Genomic DNA, 25,985 nt, shown 5'->3' with positions numbered 1-25,985 from the left:
ACTCATTTTATGTTTACTTTGGCTAGTTTCTCTTCTGCCTTGAGTTTATAACAAATTAGCAATTAGAAATCGTCTGGCTTTGTTGCAAAGCAACTAAATTTACTGTATCAAATTCGATATTAAATACTGAAAGTTTTATTTCAACGCTAATTAATATAATTCAATATATAAGATTTTGTTTTCAATTTGGAAAAATTTTAAATAATTGAAATTTAACCTAATAGTTCATATTGTTTCGGGCTTGCGGGTTCGTAGTAGTTTGAATGCACACAGAACCGATGAAAGCTTGATAAAATTTATTTTACCAGAAGAAACACTTTACAGTTCTGGAACTTTCCACAAAATATTAGTAGAGCTCATCACAGAAAACAATCGATAGTAACATTTTAAACTACTAAGAACGTTAAACACAACTAAATGCAAAAGCCAGCTGAAGAACGAAGCTAACACCAGATATCTCAATACTCCGATCCACGCTGAACTAACAAATAACAACTGAGAAACAGATGCTCTCCGGACACACACGGTTTTCTCCCAGCCGTCGAGGGCCTATCAGTGGCCGAGCGGTAAAGTAGCTGGAATACTGGTAATTTGGTCCGAGGTTTTGAATCCCGCGAACAGGCTGGATGCACGAGCGTTTTCCCCATGTGTGACGTGTATACGAGTCATTTTCCCTTAGAAAGTCCTCCACGAAGGCATCCGTTCCCTTAGGCGTATAGCCCTCAATGCTTTGCAGTAATCAAATAAAACAAACCAAACCTGGCGGCCGAAAGATTTCTAGCCTTCTCGAAATTACTAAAAGGCATGTGAGGGTCGGATACAGTTAAAGCTCCATTCAGGATCAATTGCAGTTATTAATTACGTTACCCATTACAGTTATACAGGGACCGGACCCAAATGTCACCAAATGGGGAGACTTTTGGCGATTTCTCACCAAATTTAGCGATAAAAATTAGTCTTCAAGTCGTTGCTAGCTTGGCGACGTGTCGTCAAATTAATGAGATAGCCATTTACTCAGGGCTAAATAGACTTGCGCCTGTATTCCTATTTTTCCGGCAGAGCATCGTTTCTATCAAGCTTTATTTTATTTCCTAATCAGGAAGGAATTGGTTTTCATTTGTACATATTCATTTGTACATATTATATATTTGACTTGAGTTTCGACACTATCCGCAACTAATATATACATAAATTATGGACTGGCATAAAACGTCTTGTAAATAACATAAGATTAAATATCCTATCAAAGTCTTTTGTTTTTTTTTAATAACTGGGAAAGTGTTTTAACTGATCATAATACACTCACAATTACAATTCAATGTTGTCAGTTCCCATTAGAAATAATGAAACATTTTCTTTGATCTGACAATTTCCTGATTGACAAATATATTTAAATTTTTGTCCTTGTCTTGAGTTTCTTCTCCAAAAGACTAGACGCAAAGAACTGGCGTTAGGTTATGCTACCAGTTACTAGTTACATAACCAGCTATTGACCAGTTGACCGTTCAATTGATACAAGCAACGTAAAAATCCCACTGACTCTTTGAAACGGCTAACTCCTCTTTAGGAAAGTTTTACCAGCAGCGGTTCAGTCAATTTCCTTGACTAATTATTTATGATTTTCAGTCGTTGAAAGTTGAAAAGCTAAAAGCATGACTTGATTCTTTCACGCTAAAAATAGATATAAGTTGCACTTCTTCCTTCAAAATTCGCTTGAGTAGCCTGTAGTAGGAAAAAAGAATGATATTTGAATTGATATTACAGATTAAGAAAAATTAACTCATAAAAGGAAATACCGGCTTAGCAAGTACAGACGTTATTATGAAATTTTCTGAACATGAAACTGTTCAAAATGTTCAAACTTTAATGGAAAGGAGACACTATTAAGGAGAAAAAAATTAATGGAAAGAAAACTCAAATTGATAACTTAAAAATTCTGGGTGTTGAGTTGTTAATCCGTAAACTAGAAAATTTTTAACGAAAGCCTAGTGACAAATCTTAAATGTGTAATTTATTAGAAAATTTTTAAAAGGCTATTGCTTCAAAAATATAATGTACAAATAGTTTATTCAAAAACAGAGATATTAGTGTCGAAACATAGTTCTAACCTAAAATCGAATTAAATGTAAGCAAGAACTTGTAAACCATTGTGAAATCATAATTTTTTTAAACGAAAATAATCTTTTTAATTTTTTTACGATTTCCATTATTGATCTAACATTTTGTATATACAACAATGTTTATACATCATACGAATAGTTGAGAAATATAAATATTTAAAACTGTTTTGCTTTTAAAATTAAAGCTGAAGCGAAATACGTAGTTTTATTGTCTCCCATAAAACGTAAATCATTCAATAGATCACAATGCATGAGATTAATCTCATTAATAACCAGCTATGCCTCCGATAATCTCAGTAACCTATTACCACAATAACATTCTACGCAAACATGAAGCACTTAGTATGCGTGTGGCAACAAAGCAATAGGGGACGGATGACCGAAAGAATAGTTGCCAGAAAAATGGTCAAAAGTAAATAACTATTTGTTCACTGAACCATGAAGACGCAAAGGCAGCAGAATGATTGTAGCAAAATAGTTTACTTAGTGCATTTTATTTGGATCTCACGAAAAAATGAAAAAAGTCAAATTTCTAGAAAGTTTTACAGTTCGGTTCACACGATCGGAATTTTTTGAAAAAAAAAAAAAAAACCCTCATATTGGTCACACAGAAGTAGAAAATATGTATTATTTGAACGAACCCTAAATTTTCTTGAATCCGTACCTCGAAAGGTTCTTTAATTCCTTGAATCTTTAAAATACTTCATACAGGAAAAGTAATAAAAGGGAGGAACGTTAATTTCCTGTTTAATAAAAAGCAAATTAAAGAATATAGTTTTTAAATATACACCTGTATTTATCAAGAAGATGTAAACGAAATATAGCACATAAAGTACATAATTTCAAACCGTGGTTCTTGAGGTTCATTTTCATAATACAATCTTATAAAAATATTTGCTCGCCAGTTCAGATATACACACTTTTCTAGAATCTTTTTTTTTTTTTTTTTTTTTTTAATTTTTTTATTTTTAAAGTAAAGTAGAAAGAATGATTTAATACATATAACTAAACATAGAGCGCTAAATTCGCTACAGAAAGTTAAAAAGTTTGGTTTATTTGACTACCACAAAGCATGAGGGCTATCTGCCTTTGTGGAGGGTTTTCTAAAGGAAACTGGCTCGTATCCACGTTACATATGGGGAAAACCAAGGGTATTGTACTATAAGATTTGCTCTTGTCTGACGTAACTAACTCCTAGTCTGTTCAAAAGATGCTCCCTTTGTCTTCTTTTCTTCCACTTGTGTAATTAAGTGATGTCAGATAGGAAAACTGTAACCTTGGAGAAAACCACGAAAACACACATCAGTAGCCAATTTTCCTGGAATTGAACCCAAGCCGAATAACCAGTGTTCAGCGACTTTAGCGCCACCGGCGGTCGGAAATTTAAAAGAGTAGCCCTCAGGATTGTCACGCGGTGATGTAAGAGAACTGAAATTGCAACAGCTTAAATTACATATAGTTGTTCTTTCCTGAATGAATGCTTCTACTAGACGTCAGTAAAATTAACTCCCCAAAACTCCGAGTTGAAATACTTAACGGATTTTAGATTCGAATGTGCAAAGCTTCTAAGTTTCGAATCGACCTCTTTTGCTTGTTTGTTTCCGAGTTTCAAGGGAATAGAGGATTATAATATCCCGTCTGTAATATTCTTTAAAAAAATGTTTACATAAATATCAATTGAAAGAAATTTTAGTTATAATTTTAATGGAAATTGGCACTCATTTATATTTGCAGATTTTAAGAACTTGAGTTTTATCTAGAACTAATATGTCGAGGTAATAATTTTAACAAGCAGGTGAAGGTACAAGAAGGCAATCTTTGCAATTATCGCTTTAAAATTTTACAGCAGCAAAAATGAATACATCTATAAAAATACACATAAAAATTTATTCCAAACATTTATTACAAAGTGCTTTCATTTAATCGTGGGAAAGACATAAGCAGATCAGTTTCATGTGTGTGCGGTTTGCTTTATTAAGTAATTCAGTCGAATTCAATTCTGCCTTTTGGACACACACTAAATGTGTAATTCGTATCGAATATTGCAAGCTGGCTGCATGGTATTCTTATTTTCTAACAGTAATTCATTTCTTGCCGTCTTACAGTCCGAACTTTCAATTTTTTCCCCAATACTTTTATTTCAAGTTTGCTCAAAATTGCTTAACTGTGAAAAGTCTCATTCCGGCCCTCAAACAAATTAAGTAGGCGTTTTTTATGCATTATGATATTCAAAATGTTAGGTATCAGTTCAAGTATTAATTTTTCTGTTATGACTCTCAAGCGAATTTAGAAGGAAGTAATCTAGTCGATATATATTCCCAGCCCGAAATAATCAAATTCATACTTTACGAAAGAGCTTCAATAGCAATTCCATCCAAAAACTGGTCGAATGCGGATAATGGCTGCTCGAATGAGCTCAGTAAAATTATCACACGAGACAGTTCCGTCGTTTGGAAAGAGACCACGTGCGTTTCCATTAGTTCCATGCGTTGTTTCCATTAACTGAAGCAGCTAAATCGTGTTGTAGCACAGCTTAATGCCAATACTTTTCCTGTAGCCTTGGAAAAAGAAATTCTAGATGGGAACAAAAATCTAAAATATCTGCATGTTAAAAGGTTGCGCATGTTGCATCATTGCGAAAATGGACTACAGTGAACTGTAATTGCAAGTACATTTGAATCACTTAAATGCTTTAAGGCTTTTAGTGGAAGGCTGTAGCAATATATTTTGACGTTATATATTTATATATAAAATCACAAAATTTTAGTACCTCTTATACGTAATATAAATGTAATCGGGTTTCCCTTAAAAAGTCATTCATGCCTATACATGCCCCATCGCAGATAGACTTTTCAATCATTAAACCAGTTTGAACGTTCAAATAGCAAACTACGAATAGGATGGATAATTGGTTAGTAAAGCATTATGGAACAAAACATGTGAAGATTATCTTCGTCAACTACGAATATAAATATAAAATAAAGAAGAGGTAAAGAAAGAAAACAGGAATATTGGCTTAAGAAAAAGAAACACCAATTCTTTGTAAAAAATTACCACAGTTAAAAAATCAACCATTCTGCTACTTTCGAAGATTAAAAAAATTTTTTTTAACTTAAAATTTAAAATTTGTTAGTCTTTAAGTACTCAGAGAAAGCGGATGTTTTCCTTTCAAATAAGTTCAAAGAAAAGTTTACATATTTATTACTGGAAGTGAAAGTGACAAAATATGAGCTTTCAATAACTGTCACCTTGAACTTTCTAAAACTGATGTCATACATATTTTAAATAAATGCACGTAAGTGTAATTATAATTTTGTCTATTTTTTGCCTTGCTGCTAATACTTCAGCTATTGAATTTAAACCAGAATATAACTTCTATTTTTCAAACCAATTTATTTTACTTTTTCTTTTTGAATAGTAAACCTTGACACAAAGATTCAAGGTCACTTTTTACGAAAGAACTGAGAATCAGGTAACTTTTAAATCTGTTTCAAAACAGTTTTCTCCCTCTTCTCGCGGATAAAAGCTAGATCAGAGCCATTTACTTAAAATAAGAAAGCATTTTGTAGAGTTTTTTGCTAAACATAGTTTAATATTTATATTTTATGTGAACGTAATTGTGAATGTTTTTACATAGACTCATTCTGCCTACGTTTTAGTCTCCAAAATGCTACATTCATAAATAACTATTTGAGCCGCCCAACGAGGATAGTGCTTAGTGACGCTGACTGCCGTAGCGAAGGGCCCGGATTCGAATCCCGGAGAAGGCATAGATGCTTGTAAATGTATAGTGTCTGTACGGGGTGGAAGCATTCTAAATATACGGCAAGCCGAATGTCCTCTCTAGAGGTTGATGGTAGGGAAAGAGGAGTGGGATACTCTCAGACCCGTCGGAGTGCTCTCTATCAAAATTGCGCAGTTAGCAATCCTTTTCTAAGTTCAGAACTCATTAAGGTTAAAACATACTGAATCTTTGCTTATGACATCGTCATTTTACATATGATCTCTGCAATTTGCAGCGGTTCCTTTTGTCATGGGGATAGTAAATATTTTAATTTCCCTTGGTTGTGTTGTTCTAATTATATAATATCTGTGTGGAAGATATCTTCTTACAACAAAAACGTCCAAGCTGTTTGTTAAAGAAAGTAGTGAGCCTGTATTTTTAAATTACTAAAAAAAAAAAAAAAAGAGAGAGAGAGAGAGAACAGGGATCTTTCAGAGATAGAGAAATTTTGTATCCGGTAACAAAATTTCATTTCATTAGGAGCCAGGAGTTAAATTTCAGGACTATTCAAAAGCCGAAACTACTTATTTGTATTATAAAAACAGGTTTTCGAATCGATAGTGTTGAGATTTTAAAAAAATTACTCATTTTTTTAATTAATGCCACACTTGATAAATGCAAATAAATAAATGTAGCTTAATCATATTCAGGAAATAATGTTCCTACCATACACAAATCGTAAACTTTTGGAACGAGGTGTAGAACACTGTTATTTTAGATAGAAAATTTTCAGCTGATTTCCAGTTTCCTTCTTAGTGTTAAAAATGCTTTAAATAATTTTTATAGGAATACTTTGATAAAATAATAGAAAACATAATATTATTCAGAATAATGTTAAAAGGAATGAAGAATAGAGGGATCCTTTCTCCGGGATTCCTCTGAATGAAGAATAGAATAATAATATGAAAAGCAGCACTAGCGAATTTCATTCAACTTTTAACCCGTAAACTCACCTGATGAAAGAATAAATCAAATGGAAAAATTAGTTAAAATGCACGGGAAAACTGCAACTCGAGATACGAAAAATATTTTCATTTACAGGTTGTCAACCTATGCATGCAAATTTATAGTTCAGTCAGAAAAACCTAGCCCTAAAGCCAGTTAAATAACTTATTAGATAATATAAGTGGATCATAATATGCATTTTATTTTCTCTAATGCAAAATTCCAAACGCAAATAAATCTGAAAAAAAAAAAAATCTAAAATATATTTTATGTATATCCTATTATATTTAATATATTGTATATCAAATATTCGTAATGCTCTTCAGGTAAGATTTGAGAAGCATCCTCAACGCAGCACCTGGGCATATATATTTAACTTTCCTGCTGCCCAAAGACGTTCCATTGTTTCTAAAATATCGCTGCGATGGTAATAAGTTTCAAATACAGAATATTTGCCTTCTGTTTATTAGTTTAACAATTAAAGCAAAATTTTAAACCGTTTGAAATTAATGCACATATAACGTAATTCTAAAATTTAAATTACTGAACTGTTAGAAAAATTGTACCATGCATGATTATTGTTTTGAATTATAGTCCAATAAAATTACTATTGTTATAATGCAAGCCACGTTAAACGCTCAGACAGATGTAATTTGTCCATGCCTGATATATAGCATAAAAATCTAATGTGGACATCACATGACTTCCTTGCACGGCCCATTAAATTATACACATTTTTTTGCTGCACTTCATTTAAACGTAATTCCTCGAATTATTCTAACTTACTTAAGCGATCTCTCAAGGCAAGTTGAAAATGACAACAAAAATTGCAAATTTTGAAATTAAATATCCTGGTCAGTTTTTGTCGGAAGTCAAACTTTTTATTAGCCAAAGGACGTTAGCACAGAAGGGCTACTAATTTCGTTTTGGCATTTTGTGGCGTTTCACTATAAACGGCATTTCGCTTTTCAAATTGCTGCCACTAAATATTATCGCCCTGTATTACATTTAAAGAAATTAAATAATGAAGAATCCGCATAAATGTATATATGTTTCTCGCATTGTGATTAAACAAAGGTATTTAGAACCATCAAATTTTGAATAACATAATCTTCCACGCGAATATGGGCATCTGGCAGTCCAAATTTGGAATTAGTTTTATCATCTATTGCATATTTTGTACAGCATTTATGAGTTTTTGATTAAGAAACTCAGCGATTTAAAAGTGAGCAATGGCAACACTGTACGAAGAAAGAAAAATTATCTCCAGAGCGCAAGACTGTGCATGGGAAATTCTAAAGATATGCTCTTTTCAAATTATTTTGCGATACTGCCGTTAAATTGAATTTTATGCTTAAAGGGCGAAGAACATGATTCCATAAATAAAGGTAACACACAAAACGTTAAAAAAAAAGCGCCTTTGGGCGTAATATAAAGCCTTAAAGTTTTCAGATTTCTTTTTACTTCCTTGTACGAAGTAAAAAGGAAGTATTGTAATCGCGAAACATTTCAGGCAGCATATTTCAACGAAAATATCCATTTTGACAGCTATCGAATGCAATTTAACGATGTTTTTGCGTGATATCTGTACGTACTCCAAAAAAATTATAAAACTCCTTTAAAATTAATTCTGAAGAGAATTTTTCGTGGCGTCTGTACGAACGTACGTACGTATTTCGCATAACTCAAAAACAAGTAGCCTCAGAATGTTGAAATTTTGTATATAGGACTGCTATAACATGTAGATGTGCACCTCGTATTTTGGTTGCAATCGGTCGCACCAAACGTATATAAATATATTTATATATATATCCACTCTGTTACCCGGGTCAGTGATCTCAGTTTCTTTACTCTTATATGTTTGTAAATTGTACATTTTTTGCTTTAAAAATGATTGAGTTATGTTGTTTTTATCTTCCGGTCAAGGGTTTTATGCCTTTAGTAAATCTGTATGCAATATTTTTAGAATTATCAATAATTTTAAAGTTGTTTAAGCGCCGCTAAGCCTAATATTTTTTTTTTTTTTTTTTTTTTTGATGGCGGCCATTATTTGTTGACATTTGAAACAGCAGGATAGTGGATTTGTTGCCAATCTAGAGAAATTTAGCTTCGCAACAACAAAGATAACGATTTCATTTATTTTATTCTTTATTTAAATCATGCTTAATCCTTTCTGGAATTTTTTCGAGAAAATAAGTGTTTAAGATTTACTTCGTAATTTTTAATACAGATATTTTGAGTTTTTATGTCTTTTTGCCTTCTCGCGAAGTGAGAACTGAATTAATTGAATGAGAAATACTCAATCGTCTGTGAAAAACTGTCTCTTTTTTGTTTTGTTTGCTTAATTTTTTTATACATCGCTCTAGCTTTATTATTGTATTTGAATAGAACATGTGGCAACGGTTAGATAATTCTTTAAATGATATCAATTTTGTGCATTCTGAATTAAAATATGAACGAAATATAATACTGTTAAGTGAACCTAGCGCCAGAGTGTCGCTATGGTAAACAAATAGAGTGAATTTTAAAGAATGCATTTATTCTATTGTGGTTTATGCGCTGTCGGCGAAATAGATTTAATTCAATCCAATAAGTTTAAATGAAATGCAAGAAAAATGCGTATAATTTAATATTCCGTACAAGAAAGTCATGTGGTGTACACATTAGATTTTTTTTAAATTTAAATTTTATTTTTTTTCATTACGGGTATAAAACTTTCTCGAATGTAAGTATAGATACCGGAAACCACATTAAAAGTTAGATTTCGTTATATATGAAGTTAGATTCCCTCGACCAAAAAAATTTTTTTTTATTATTTTGACGTTGCCAAAACATGAATATAATCAGTTAAAACACTTCTGTAATTGAAAGCATATGGCTACAACCAGCGACTGCGAAATTAAGACCGGGTTAGGGCGGGTGGGTATACTTTTTGTCCTGCCGATTGCGATAAAAGAAGAAAGTGCATTACTAAATGTTACAGCTCTCCCATATGCAAAATTTCAACGTGCTACGGCTAATCGTTTTTGAGGTACGCTTGGCACGTTAACATGTGCGTACGTACAGACGTCCCGAAAAAATCCTTTTTGAATCCAATTTACAATCCGTTTAAATAAAGAGTCCTTTATTCAGTCCTTACGTATAGAAGTCACGGACAAAGGTAGTCAAAACGGGTTGGAGAATGGTCAAAGTGGATATTTCCGTTGAAATCTGATAACTGAAATCGTTCGCAACTACAATACTTCCTTTACTTTGTACAAGGAAGTAAAAAGCTTTTAAAAATGAATCAGGTGTCACAAGTGTTTGAAAAAAATCACTGCACGGAAGTCGTGTTTAAAACGGCAAATATTCTTGCTGCCATTCTAAAATATATGGAATTTTTTCGTATTTTAGTATTAAAACAAAGTAAAAAAAGTATTGATTTTAAAATGCTCATTTTATCTAATAACCAACGTATTGACAGAATTTGAAAAGTCGCCGATAGAACTTACGTTGTGTGTTATAACAACAGGTCTGCCAAAAATCATGACGTATCCTACATATAGGGAAAAGTCGGATTTGCTTCACTCTGAGACATTTATAATCTCAAACTTTGTGAAGTATACATTAGGAAACTTAAGAATTAAGTTTAAGAATTATCTAACCGTTGCCACATGTTCTATTCAAATACATATTCACTACATTAGGCTGAAATCCAACACGCTTAAAGAAATCTCCAGCAAAGTTTCGTATTGAATAATCCATTCCATGACCCGAATAAGCTTCAAAGAAATGGAAAGTAGAGGCGCGTCTCCCAACTGGAGGCAATGACCTCATTTGGAACATTTAACTTCAGATGTCCCCTTTATATGAAAGCCGCCTTTTATTAGTGATATTATTGAAGAATCGAGGAGAGAAAGAAAGTTGGCATTCAGTAGAATGGATTGGGAACAAAACGAATTTTAAAATTCAGGACGCTTTCACCCGAGCTGCGTTTTAGATTAATCGCATGCAATGTGCCACGCACGAGTTCGTATTAATTTCAATCACCTGCACTAATGTAACTGAAATGCACTTACAGTGTCACTGAACTTTTCTCCTTTGAAATATCTGATGAAAATTTGAAAGGTTTTCAAAGGAATTAGCTCATCCTCACGCCAGTGCTCTCGTGGTGTAAGTGGTTAGCTGACAGAGCTAGCATTAAAAGATTTGTAATTGAATCTCGGAGAGGGTACAATTGCTTCACGTTTCCTACTTCGAGAAAGACCTGATGGATTCTAAAATGTTGTCAGAACTGAAACTGAAACTGAGAGAAAACGGTGTAGCACCAGGGTGCCTGGGTTAACGTGAACCCTACCCCTTGTAGAGTAAGTAAGCTATTGCGAATCCTATCAAAAACAATAACTTGTAGTTGAAATAGATCATATGAGTATTTACATAATAATAATAATTTAACTTTAGTGGGATTTACTAAAGCAAACTGGGAAAGCTGAGAAGTGACGGGAACTAGTGATTATTCTGAAAATACACTTATAAACTAACAACTAAGCACAAAAAAATTGAGCAAGTGTGAGTCTTACGGTGCTTAATAGATTGAGGAAAGAAAACATATTAACACAAATCATACAATGAAAATACATATGCATAGGCAGTGAAGCAAAAGAATTAATCAATATTATTAGCTAGAATGGCCATCGGCTGCTTGTGGTTTTGCACATTATTCAGATCGTAATTGTAGACCCGAATAACTGGGTTCTTACTATTAGGAAGATTGTCATAAAAATTCCGCGCAAGCCGGCAGCAGTAATGTCTAAGCTCCTCAATTTTAAGCTCCTCGTGTATCTTCCTATTGCAGACATACCACGGTGAGTTGGTGTCAGAACTAAAAATGTAGTGAACAATAATTCGACAACACTTGGATTTGGTAGACTATGTCTCATACCACTCCCTAGTTCTCCTTAAAATAGCAGATGCCTCCAACTCTTCTCCTTGTGCGCTCTCGTCTCAGTTAAGTGGTTACTACATCCAGCTAATAGTGGAAAATCCGTAGTGAGAATTCTGGGCGAGGATTTCTATATATCCGGGGGGGGCTCTATAGTTCGAGCTGCGACTGTTAAAACTATAATTCTAACATTTATTCAGTTTTGGGGTATATACGCATTGGATGAAAAGAAATGCTTTTATGTTTCTGAATTATATCACAAGAAGTATACTAGAATATCCATCACATCATTCAACGTTGATTAACTCCCCTACAATTATTTCTTTTGTGCGGGGCAGAGTTTTTTGTAAGCTTTATATTGTTGAGTAGAAATATAGCATCTATCTTTTCACTTTCCGTCATCAGTTTGGAGGTTAAAGGGAATTAAATTAACTAGATGAAAAAAAAAAAAAAAAGTTTCTTAGAATCCAAAGTTTTTTCATTTATAGCTTTAAGAAGAGGTAAGTTTTATATGAAGCTGATGCACATTTGTTCGCTGAATCTCTCCAAGGGCCGTATTTTTATCACTAGTTACAATATTTACACGTTGACGGCATTTTTAATAACATTTATGCTACTGGCCAATTCAGCGTAACTGAAGGTCTTCCCTCAAAACGATTTTAAGAATTTAGTTTTTTAACTATCCACTCACTTTTGCCAAAGCTACGAAAAGTGCCCTTTTCGTTTATTTTACAGGGTGATCCACAATAAAGTCATTATACGTCGTTAATGCATTCTGTGTCCGAAGACAAGTAAGAAATATCCTAAGAACATATAGCAGGAAATGTATGGTTAGATTACTAGATACTGTGCACCAATAATAGGCGGATGCGAAAATTAGCTGCCTGCCCCATGCTGACAGTTGTTGCAATCAATCGGCTAACGTTCACAATATTCTGCGGAAATTCCTGAAAAATAGATATGAATGTTTAAGAGATGATGCAGTATACTGTATGACGAGATTATGAGAAGGTTAGTTCTCCCTTTATTGATCTTCATTATACTGCAACTGGTTAAGCGTTTTTCATTATACACTGACTACCAATAAGTATTTGACATCTATGCAAATGACGATATCTGCGATACGTCACGGACTCCGCCGGTCTATATCGTGTAGGAAACAGCATCGACTTTAGTCGTATGCAAGCTACCTCGCAGTTCGGAACTCTCTGATTTTGAGAAAGGTATAATTATCGGGTATCACAAATGTGTCCGATCCTTAAGGGACATATCTAGCGATCTGAAGTAACCAAAATTGACAGTGGTCTATGTGATTAAGAAGTGGAGGTGAGCGGTGATTGTCGGAATGTGCCCCGAGTCGGCAGACTAACGAAACTGGGAGATAGAGACCGACGAGTGCTATCCAGAGAAATTCGGAAGAACCGCAACAACCGATGGCCCTCATCCGCGAGGAGTTTCAACAGGCATCCAGGAGTATTGTTTCAATGAATACCATCCGTAAGGAAGCACATCTGCTTGGTTTTCATGGTCGTGCTGCTGTCCATAAGCCTTTGATCACAAAGTCCAACCGCACTGCTCGGTTAATGTGGTGCAAAGCACATCGAAATTGGACCGTAGATCAGTGGAAACGGGTTCTATGGAGTGACGAATCAAGGTTCACCCTTTACTGTTTGGATAGCAGGGTCTGGGTCTGGCGTCTACCTGGAGAACGTCTCCTGCCAGAATGCATTGTGCCAACAGTCAAGTTCGACAGAGGTGGAATTATGGTCTGGGGGTGTTTCTCCTGTTATGGGCTGGGACCCTTGGTCCCCATTCATGGTAAGCTCAACTCCGATGCCTACTGCACTATTTTGGATGACAATGTGCTTCCTTCGTTGTGGCAGTTTTACGGGTTGGACCCCTGTTACTTTCAGGACGACAATGCCAGTTGTCATGTTTCGACATTAACCAAGGCTTGGTATGGTTCCAATGGAGTTCATCGAACGGACTGGTTTGCCCAGAGTCCAGACCTGAACCCTATCGAGAACCTCTGGGACGAGTTGCATCGCCGAATTCAGGGGTGCACTACCCGTTCAAAATCGGTGAAGGAACTTCTATGTCTTCTCCAAACCGAGTGGGAGAAAATACCACTAGCTGTCATACAAAGACTTGTGGAAAGTATGCCCCTGAGTGTCCACGCTGTAATTACCTCTCGTGGAGGCTCTACCAACTATTGATTTTGAATAAAGTTAGTTTTTCTTTTCTATCACAGGTGTCCAAATACTTATTGGTAGTCAGTGTATACACATATGAGGCATATGCCTGTAATTGACAGTGGATGATAACTTTATTTTACTGCTATCTTGATGACAACTTTATTTTACAGTTGTGTTTACTGAGCTAGAGGGATGTATTTTAATGAAACAGAAAAGTATTCACTTTGCACAACTTAAATTCCTACTTTAAAAGAATTACTTAAAATGATTTTTACACGGTGTTGTATCTCCCAACATAGACTCTAACCATAGTTGCCGTGGCTAAAATAAAGTAGGAAATTCATTCACAATTCATTTTAAGTTGTATTAAAAAGTGTAAATGAGCGTTATGGTATTCTGTGTAGATGATTTATGTTTGTTGTTTTCTTGTTTAGTTGATTATGGCAAAGAACGGGAAAAGTGTGAAAATTTATCCAATGCATTTTGCATTAAACCCTAATAATACAATACAGTTTATTATTAATGTTGTTTTAAATCCATTAAATTAAGTGAAATCATTGTAGTAATTAATTAGTTTTACTTGTTTCTGGCAATGAATGTTATTTAGGTAAATATATCAATAACCAGTTCTTACATCTGTGCGGCCTACAAGAATTGTATCATTGTTATATAGTGAAATATTTTAAGCATAATTCTGAATTTTAAAACGAATTCGTCATCCTCAGAAAGCTAAAAAAATGCCTTTCTCAAAATGTGACGTATTGATGAAACTCCATATTCCGTTCGGACATAATTTAGGTTTTAATACCAAAATTTTGTATGGTACTTTGAAAAACGTTATACGAAACGGTGACACAGATGACGTGAGATGTACCAGAAAGTTTCCTTGTGCGTAGCTTTATCTTAATCCTGAAAGCAGTGCACTGAAAAACTAAGTAATGAATCTGCCATTAACGAAATGCTGAATTAAAAGTGTTGAAAGGAGGTTATAATGTTTTATAATATATTTTGTGAGGTATCCCTTCCCTTCTCGGTTGAAGTTTCTCTGCAGCTATGTAATGCCCTCTATGTTGATATAATAAAGTGGTAGACGCTGATCATTTGACTTAATCACGTCGTAGCCTGTGTTCCTAGAAAGGCTGAAGCAATAACATATTATATCACTTCCATAATTCATTTTTATGACTTTTAAATTTTCTGTGCTGTAAGTTATGCTACTCCTATTGAGGAAAATGCATAGCATAAAACAACAGCACATCTGCAGAAAATGTGGAACTATTTATCAAGTTGAAGTTATTTTAAAATGGCATTCAACACACATCATTTTAAAATCAAAATGGCATTAAAAAACTGTCATATGACAAAGACCATCTGTTTCGAAACAATAGGAAAAGTATAAAGCTACATCTCGAATTACTTTATTTTCTTCCAATCTGTTCTTGAATGGCTTGATTCTTTGTATGGATAAAGGAATGGAAATGGAAATTTACAAAAAACACTGGCTTCAATTTTTATCTCTTTTTAAATTAAGTTGTGCTTCCGATGATTCAAATTTAATTATTAATTAAATTTTAGTTACAGTTAAAGATTGATAAAATTAGAAGGAATATTAAAAAGCAAAGCTCGGCATATTACTCTAAAAAATTGAATGGAATATTTTTTCCGGAGCTTTGCACAAGAAACTTCGAGTTCACCTATCATGTCGAGCGGAAATATCAAGAAATCAGTGTACGCAGCTGTACATGCACAGAGCAGTGATTTGACTGGTGTTATTGCAGCCTGCAGCGATCCGTGCCCAACAGTGATTTGACTGACACATGGTTCTAGTTTTAAATTACAGTAGATTGCTTATCAATGAATTTTAATGATTTTTCCCAACAGATTTCGTGAGTTATATGTCGCATTCAAAAGACCATGCAGAGACACGAAGGGAACACAAAACATTGGTGTAAGTGAGCATGAACTTATATATGTATTTTCTGGCAGACTGTTATGCTGTGAAAAACGCACGGAAATAAGTTACAGACTACTTAAGGCAATGGTTTCAAACTAAAATTACATGCAAGCTGAATGCGCGGTTTAAAAACAGCTGATGGGGTCAAAACAATTTTTTTTTAAATTTATCAACAGAATACAGAGTATTTTAACTACGTTTTAAATTTGGCTTACTATATATTTACCAAAACATACATAAACAATAATAATAACATAAACATAAATAATAACACAAAAATAAAAAATTCAAATTTAAATTTGTCTTTTATCCGAAATCAAAATTTTGGTACCTGAAAAATATTTTTATTGGTTACGCTTTGTAATTCAAACATATTGAGAGCTAAATACTAAGTTTTTAGACTGATATTTTTATGTTTTTAATTAATCGTTAAATAACGTATTGACGTGAAACTGAAAATAAACAATCTATGACAACTTTTCGAGGGAGACAAAATCTGAGAATAAAAAATGACAGTTAAGTCTCCTTCCCTTATTTACGAAATTTTTCTTTGATGCGTGTGTTTATATGTAATAATGTTTGTAATAAAATTACATGTGTTTGTATGTAAATACTTATAAACTTCTTTATTTCTTACCACAGCTTGACATTTATTGGCGTTTTGATTCTTATGAAGTTTGTATCATTGGAAAATAATTATTAGAAATTATCTTCATCTCGGATTTAGATGCTTATCGGTCAATCGGGTTTTTTTCTTATTTATTTTTAGTTGTGAAAAATTGCTGTTCCCATATAAATATATTCTTAAACAAAGCTATTATTCTCGATGCAAAACTTAGTGACTAAGCGTATTTATTTGTTGAATGAGTACAAATAAAAGTTAAACAAATTTGTATCTTCGAATCTTTGAGTAAGATGTATATTACAGCGTAAATTAACCAACTTCGTTTCTAGACGTTCTGGTGTGTTATTCACATTCGTTTTTAACAAAAATGAAATACTGTAAACTCGGACTTCAGATAACTAAAATCTTAAAATCTGTTAAGTCATTAAGACTATTTAACTATAAGATTACGTCATTTTTTCTCTTCTTGGCGCCTTGCATGGCGCAGATGTTTATTACAGCAACCCTGTAAACGCTTACTCAATTTTATTTTTTATTGCTGTTGTTATTAGTAGTAAGTCATCGCTTGAAAGATGGCACGCATTTGATTAAAGTTGTCGAATAAAATATTTAGTACAGTCCACTTCTAGTTAATTTGAAATTGTTGTATAACAACGCACGCATCGCATGAACAAAATCTTTTAAAAGACATCTTAAAATCGAGTCTTTAAAGATTATGATATTAAGAAATTTTAAAAGATAATTTAAAGATTATTTTAAAAGACTATAACAAGTATATATAATTGAAATGTATTCAAAGGCAGCATGCAGCCGTGATATTTAAAACCACTGATTAAAGGAAGTAAATAATCATTAAATTTTTCAGAATAAGTCTAACAGCTAATAAACTTATTTATATGTTATTTTTAAAATAAATCTCAATGCATTTGGAGTGAATTTGTTACAGGTTTCGCCTGACGACGGATGAAAGGGTTCTTGTAAATCAGGTCCTCACAGTTATAAAAATATGTATGGCAAAGGATCAAAACGAGTCTAATGTATAAAATTTTACTCAAAATCTTAATTTAATAACTACTACTGTAAGATAAAGATTAGAAAAATGTACATAAGTAGACTCTAATCACTTTTTCATCTTCTCATTTAAGTAAATTGAGTCGTTCTTAATGAATCTTTATCTCACCACAAGCCATTCTTAATGATATATTGAACTTATTGAATATATGAAACTCTCAAACAATAAAACAAATGCCGCCTGAGTAATTATTTATTCTATTTTAAGATTTGGCCCACTACTCAATACTAAGAAACGGTTCTACCTTTCATGGATTCAATCATGTCCTTAGGCTACTATATCCTCGACCACGGCTTAATTTTAAAATTAGAAGTATCGCAGCCATATGGAACATCGTCAGGAAAGGTGAAAGATAATAAATAAAGGTACTATTCTGTTTTGAGGGCCGTAAGAAAATTGCAGCGAAAATGTATGCGCAAAAGCGCCAAATCTAGCAAACGCGCCCATTTAACAGCGCTCCAAATCTAGCGTACGCATTGATTTCAGATTGCTTAAGTTTATATAGTTCTATATTTCTTAAGGCGCCATTGAAATACTAGTTTAATTTTTAAATCATTTTTAGTCCAAAGGGATTTGAATCCCGAAGGACTATTAGTTTCGTTTTGGCATTTTGCGTCGGACGGATAAATGTCGGTTCACTTTTCAAACTGTTGCCATAAAATGTTAGAGTCCTGCATTATATTTGAAGAAATTAAATAATGAAAAATCTGCATAAATGTATGTATATTTCTCGTATTGTGATAAAACAACGGTACATAGAGTCATCGAAGTTTGAATAACGTAATCCTACAACGAATATGAGCATGTGGAAGACCAAATTTGAAATTTGAAATTTGTTTTATGATCGATTTCCTATTTTTTAAAACTTTGACGAATTTTTGATTAACAAACTCAAGGATTTCAAAGCGAGCAATGGCAACGTTGTGCAGAAAAAACATTTTTATCTCCAGCGCGTGAGTCTCTGTATCGGAAATTCTAAAGATATGCTCGTTTTAAAACTATTTTGCGATATTGCTGTTGCACTGGATCTTATGGTTTAAGTGCGAGGAACATGATATTTAATAAAGAAAGGTAACACACAAAATGTTAAAAAACGCCCCTTTGGACGTAATTTAAAATCTGAAAAATTTCAGATTTTTTTTTTTTTTTTTTTTTAAATTCCTTTTTTTGATATTCTATGGATTTAACAATTTGGGAATTGCCCATGACGAAAAGTCGGAAATAGAATTTTGGGTAAAGTGCAGAATCACCCACTGCTTGACGCGTTTTTAAGAATTGCACATACTCGGTATCCATGTGCACATCGACCTATTTCACTAAAAAAAAAAAAAAAAAAAAAAAAAAAAATCTAAATTAAAACATCAATAGGTAGTTATTTACTATTATGCTTCCTTTCTTGCCGCAATTATTAAGGTTGCCGTAATTCTTTTTGGCAGCATTGGCATCAACAATAATTTGGCGATTTTTTACGGCCCTCGAAACCGAATAGTACCAAATAAACCAGTTTAACAGCTAAATAATAAATAATGAGTAATTAAAACCAAATAAAATGCAAAAGAAAAAAATAATAAATTAATCATAAATGGCTAAATAATAAATTAAATGTTATAAGAAATGAATGAATTAATAAAACAAACGGAAGGTAAGTAAATTAATAATAAATTAAAGTGTTATAAAAAATTTTAAAAAAATGAAACAAATGGAAGGTAAATAAATTATAGTGTTATAAAAATTAAGTTAAATAATAAAATAAGTGTAAGGTAAATCAATTAATAAAAAACTAAAATGTTGTAAAAATTAAATGCAATAATAAAACAAATGGGAGGTAAATAAATTTAAAATAAGCTAAAGTGTTATAAAAATTAAATGAATAATAAAAGAAATGGAAAGTAAATAATAATAAACTGAAGTGTTATAAAAATTTGGGTTGATCTTTACAATATGGTAACTGGTAGTTTGGCGACATTTTGGAGGCGATAAAGGTTACTACCTGGGACTTTGGTAATAATGTGAGCAGTACTCAGTTCCGATTACGCATTATTTTGTGTGGGGGAAATGAGAGATCATGGGATATGTCATGTGATATTAATGGACGAATTACGGTTCTTTAATCGGAAAAGGGGGGGAATTTGGACAAGTATCTGTATATATTATTTTGTATTAAGCTTCATTGTGTGTTGTGTGAAGTAGGGTTGAATAATTTTGGGATTGTATGGCGCTGTCTAAAGTGAATTGTAGATGTGATAAAGAGAATTTTTCTTTTATTAAATTCTATCAAATTCGGAAAAAAAATCGTTCAGTAATTTTATTGAATCCATAATAAAAGTGTATCCACCATGTAAGGAAGATTCGGAAGAAGATTAGGTTAGTTAGACTTTGTTAAGAATGTGAGTAGTATTCAGTTCTGATTACGCATTATTTTGTGTGAGGAAAATGAGAGATCATGGGATATGTCATGTGATATTAATGGACGAATTACTGTTCTTTAATCGGGAAAAAAATCTGGCAATTTTGTATTTGGCTTTATTCTGTGTTGTGTGAAATAAGGTTTGTGAATTTTTGGATCCCATGGCCGTAACTAAAGTGAATTCGAAATGGGTATTTAGTGGTATTGAAAAGGATAGTAATAAATGTTTTTTAAGGTTGTGCGAGAGAGAAATAAAGATGTTTTATTATGTTATTTATTTTACCTGGTATCTTGCTTTGAAAGATAAGTATGATTTTAAAGATTCTGAAACAGAAGGAAGAAAAGTGTATCCGCCACGTAATCAAGATTCTGAAGAAGATTAGGTAAGTTAGTATTTTTAATTATTTGAGGATATTATTTTTATGCATTGTTGTAAATGTAAGGTGGAAAGGAATTTGGTATTATTGGGAAAATTGTTATTAGCAATGATTTAGTTTAAAGTAATTAGGATTGTAAGGTAATTTTTATTAATTTAATGTATGTGCTCATTTATATTTTAAGTAGTGTTTTTGAATTTAATTATATTTTAATGAAATGATAGTTATTTTGTGAATTTTATGTTTGTAGGAATTTGGTATACGTTTAAGTTGAAATAAACGTGCATGGAAATAATTTAAATATTTGATATTAAGTATTTGTAATGCTTGCGGTATGAATTCGTTGGTGACGTGTATAATGTAATAGATGATTTAGAGGTAAAAGTTTTTGGATATTCTATTTATTTTATATGTGGAAATGTTGATATTTGTAAAGGGTAAATACTTTTTCGCGATCATGTAATTTCATATATGTTCTTTTTACCGGGTTTAAAGATTGAGAAAATTGTCATGTATTTTCGTGAAATTTTTGTAATTTATGAGAAAAAAGCAGTGTACATGGATATAGTGAAGAGTGTGCGCAATGCCATTTTTGTGCAATTCTGGGATTTTTTTTAAGTAAAAATAAGTCGGCGTGTACATGGTTTATGTGTATGTGTTATTTTGAAAAATGCGTAAGGAGGATGGTATTGTGCAGTTTTTCCTAATTTTGCAGTGAATATTTGTCATGATTAAGCAGTTTTGTTTGATAAAATTTCTAGCATAAGTGTAATTCGGCTAGTAGATTGTTGGAAGAAGTGTTCAGGAGATAAAAAGAAAAGAAACATGTCTTTACTTCGTGAAGACAAAATGGCGGCGGGGAAAAAAAATAGAGGGTTGCTGTAGGAGAGTTAGTCGCCAAATTTTCGCCAAAAAAATCGCCAAGTTACCATAATGTAAAGATCAACCAAAATTTGATATAAAACAAACGAAAGGTGAGTAAATTAATAATATAAAGTGGTACGAAGGATGCAAGAAAGTTAAGAACTCGGGCCGTTATTCTTCGCAGTCAAATAAAAATGCTAAATGCTATGGGTTCTAATTCCATTTAAGGTTTGCTTCTTAAAGCAATTTCATTAAATATAACACAGGGCTATAATATTTGGTGGCAATAATTTGAAAAATGAAAAGGACATTCAAAGTTTTCAACGCAAAATGCCAAAACGCAATTAATAACCCTTCTGGGCTAAAAATGAATATATATTTAAATAAATAATGAGAATTCGAAAACCACATAAAAAATGAACAATTTTAAGACCACATGGCAAAAGAAAAAATGCGACATGGTGCTAATATACGAATACATGGCGAGGTTTAGGAACACGCAGCCAGATTTTGGCGAGATATCTCGATTGATTGGCGAATCAGTCTCGGAGCCGCTATAACAATGAAGTACCATAAAAAGTATTTCTAAGACAGTTCTTAATTGTAATGAATACTAAAATTTAAATAAATTACTGCAAGGGCAAAGGAAACAATCAAATTCAGAAGATAAGTAAACATAAGTAGAGATGATTTCTACATACAAGAAGATTTTAAAGCTTCTCAAACTGGATATGAACATATATGATTGTAACGAAACTTTTCCGCCAAAAAACGTTTTTAATAAAGTTAGAAAAAAAAATATGAAAGCAGTACCTTTAGTGCGGGTAGCAAAATCTGTGATTTTCTGCCAACCTTTTGGAAGTTTTTCAAAGCCTTCGGCTCAGAAACTTGCTGGGCGCCAGTCCAAAAACAGATCACCCTCTTTTCGGACGTCCTGCGCAGGACTGAAGATAGCGCCAGCAAGATGTACCTGCAGGTGTAAAAAAAAAAAAAAAAAAATAGAAATCCGAAGGAGCAATGTCGGGGCTATATGGTGAGTGTGGCAAAAGATCCCTTCAAGTCCGTACAGAGTCCAGCCGGTGAATACAGACACATGTGGTCCTACATTATCTTGATGGAACATTATCTTTTTTGCGCCGGAACTCAATTTGATGCTTGTTCTTGACAGCAGCATCAACACGGACTAGCATTTCGCTGTACACCTTACTGTCGATTTTTTTACCAGCATCTCACTGTACACCGTACTGTCGATTTTTTTTACCTGTTTCTAGATAATCTTTGTGGATAATAAATACCACGGCAATCTCATCAGATACAAAGCATGATCATTTTATTTGTCAAATTGCGCTTTGCGATGCTGCCGAAGGGCTAACCGGGCGCAGACCAACCCCTTTTCGGCCTGTGTTGTTGAAGTAAATCCATTTTTCATCACAAGTGACGATCCGGTTCAAAAGTTTGTCCTTGCGTTGATATTTGAGCAGATTAGTGCAAACCTGAACATGTCTGCCCTTATCTTCTTGAGTCAGCTCATGCGGCACCCAGCGATTGAACTTGTACATATATTAAGTTTATGCGATGCATAGTGCGACTAGTGAACATCGCACTAACGTCTTAACTTGCATACTAAATCTTCTTCCACAAATTCTCGCAGGCAGGCCTCATCAACATCAGCAGGCCGACCAGAGAACTTCACAGTGTCATATGATACAACATTAGTACCCAAAGCCATATACATGATTTGGTGACTTTCTGCACCTGACTGTTTGCAACAGAACTGGAAGTAAATGATGGTTCTAATATGGTAGCGTGATAGTTCAATTTCAGATACCTTGTACTTAATGATAACGATATTATTTTACAAATTTCACAACGCAGTGTTCTAAAGCAAGTCTCTTTCTTTAAAATGCCAAAAATCGTTTGACAAAATATGATTAAATACGCCAACACGAACTGTTTGCGCAGACGATATATGCGGTAGCCGGAAACTTGTTAAAACCCGATATCTTTACTTCCCACCAATATGTATACATAGTAAGGGAGGTAAAGTTTTGAGTGCAAAAATTCGACAGTGAGTTTCATGGAATGAGCTCGAACCTAGAGTCCCTGCAACACGCTTTTACTAATTTTACAATGGTTCTGTGTGTCTATATGAGCATAACGAATAACTCTTACATGAAACTTCCAAAATTTTTGTTTTCCATTAAATTTTGGATAAAATTGGACAACCGGAAGTGATACCTAACACGAAGCTCATCACAGTCTTTAACGGGCAAACGGAAGTGGTACTTTACTTGAGGCCCATAGTAACTTTTAATGAAAAACTATATTAAAATATAATTCAACACTTTTAAATTTTAGTATTTAAGACTTTTTATACTAATGGAATCAAATTATTAGATTCTGGCTAAAATTTATAAACAGGAAGGGATACTTTACGTAAAGCTCCTAACAAACTTTCGTAAAAAGTACATATTATGAAATAATGCACAATTCCTTAAATTTATTATATAAAATAAGTATGTAATGGAGAACAACTTATTGAATTTGTCGCTGTTGTTGCACTGAATGTATTTTTGGAATTAGGCTAAATAATTTTCGAGTTAGGTTAAATTAATATATTAGCCTCCCTCCTCAATTTTATGTGCCATTCACTACTGTGTGGAATCACTTTTCATATAAAAAACTGCTGCCACCAAATGTTATTTTTAAGGAAATAATATTAATAATATAGCGAATATAAAAAAATGTATGGCATCTTTATAAACTCTATCCGAAATCTAATGATACGCTCATTTAAAAAGATTTTCTGATTTTGTCGTTGAATTTTATGTGGCGTAAGTAAGAAGAAAGTGAGGTTTAATGAATCTGATGTGGACACTACATAATTTCCCTGTACGACCTATTAAATTACACGTATATTTTGCTGCACTTCATTTAAACTTATTCATTCGAAGTATTCTAATTTAATTAGCGGATCCCACAAGGCAAGTCGAAAATGGCATCAATAATTACGTATTTTGAAATTAAATATCCCGTTTAATTTTTGTAGTAAGGGAGTCAAATTTCTCATAATTTTATTTTTTCATAACGAACGCTAAACTTTAACAGATATAAGTATAAAAATCGGGATATCGCATTAAAAGTCAGATTTCGTTATTTGTCCAAAATTATAATTATTATTATTTAATTTGACATTGACATGAATATTTCGTCATTCAAAACACTTCTGTAATTGGAAATGTATGACTACCACCATCGATTGCGAAAATAAAGCCTGGGTAAGTACTTTTATGTCGGATAAGGAGGATGCGTGTATGTATGTATATGGAAACTTGATATTTATCAGTTTAATATCAGATAACTGAACAACCAAATAAGCCATTAATTTCCTTCATTTAACAAAGGTTTGATTTGGTTTCATTTAATTATGGCAAAGCGCTACAGAGGTGTCTGCTTAAGGGGTTATGCTTAACAGAAGGGAGGACTTCCTAAGGAAAACGGGTTAGTATACACGTTACACGTGGGGAAACGACGAATATGACCCTGCAGCCAGTCCGTTCGCTGGGATTTGAACCCCGGACCGAATTACCGATATTCAGCTATTACACAGCTCGGCCGCTGGTGTGCTGATTTACTAACGAAAAATTTAAAGGAAACTAATATATGTGGGGGGTTAACTAACTAGATCTTAAATCTCTTATCCAAAATCCAACGTAATCAAATTTCTTTCAAACTTAAATCCTAAATCTGAAATCACAATAAAAAACGTAAAATTCAAAATTTTAAATTTACAGTGAGTTTCAGCGATAGATACATATATATTCATTTTTTATTCTATTATAGCTGTAAAAAGTAGTTATTTTTATTTTTCAAAAGACTTTAACAAGAAAACAAAATTCTGTTTTCGTGTGATACAAATACATGAATATGATTCTTAAATCTCTCATACATAACAGTCTAATAGAAAGCTAAATTTTATAATATAAGTACTGGAATTAAGGCGTCTCCAGCTTTTCAAAGGTTCGCTTTTTGCCTCTCCTCTCTCATTTTTAATTTACTATAATCAGACCTTATGTATTTGATTTACAGTGTTCTTCCGATCTATGTCATCATTTTTTAGTATTTAACCAAAATTTTTTGCTTATTTTATGATATATTTACAAGCACCAAAGGCATATTATGTGTTATTTAAGATCTGACCAATACATGTATTATTATTGTTTTACTACATTTAGTGCTTTATTAGCATTTTATAGTTTTATGACATTTGATGCTTTATTAGAGAGTTTTATTTAAATTTTTTTCCATGACAAATAAAAAAAGGTATGTGCGCAAACAATAAAAAGACTGATTTCATATTGTGAACAGTTCCCGTTTTAGACTGGACTTACTTTCATCACTTGTCGAATAATGCGAATTGTGATTTACCGTATATACCCGCGTATAAGTCGAGATATTTTGGACAAAAAAAAAAAAAAAAAAAAAGACTTCAAAGTGGGGGGGGGGTCGACTTATACGCCGGGCCATAAAAAATTGAAAGAATCGGAAGTTCAAACATTTCTTTGTATAATGCAGTTGCTTTCTTCCCGCATTCAAATTGGACGGCTTATCAAATAAGTCACTTACTTGAAGTAATTTCATGACTTAAATTATGTGACGAACTAATCACAGAGTTTCATACTTTAACTAGAGTAAGTTTCGATTAAACCAAAGAATTTTCG

At 32.9% G+C, this 25,985-nt stretch overlaps 1 protein-coding gene across 2 annotated transcripts in view; it reads right to left on the bottom strand.

Moving 5' to 3' along the window:
• Positions 1-25,985, bottom strand: part of sprt (PDZ domain-containing protein sprite) — a 93,032-nt gene that overhangs the window by 65,894 nt on the left and 1,153 nt on the right. Inside the window, exon 1 of one of the 2 annotated variants that reach the window (XM_085816884.1) lies at positions 22,078-22,230. The exons of the other annotated variant lie outside the window; for it this stretch is intronic. The gene's annotated coding sequence lies outside the window, so the exon portion shown is untranslated. Of the gene's footprint in view, positions 1-22,077; positions 22,231-25,985 lie in introns of those variants that run through there. 2 annotated transcript variants of the gene reach the window in all.

The sequence above is a fragment of the Stegodyphus dumicola genome, chromosome 5 (genome assembly GCF_044657685.1).
Source record: "Stegodyphus dumicola isolate Sdum_Otavi_A_Nest chromosome 5, ASM4465768v1".
NCBI lineage: Eukaryota > Metazoa > Arthropoda > Arachnida > Araneae > Eresidae > Stegodyphus > Stegodyphus dumicola.
This window is presented reverse-complemented; position numbering and strand designations above follow the sequence as displayed.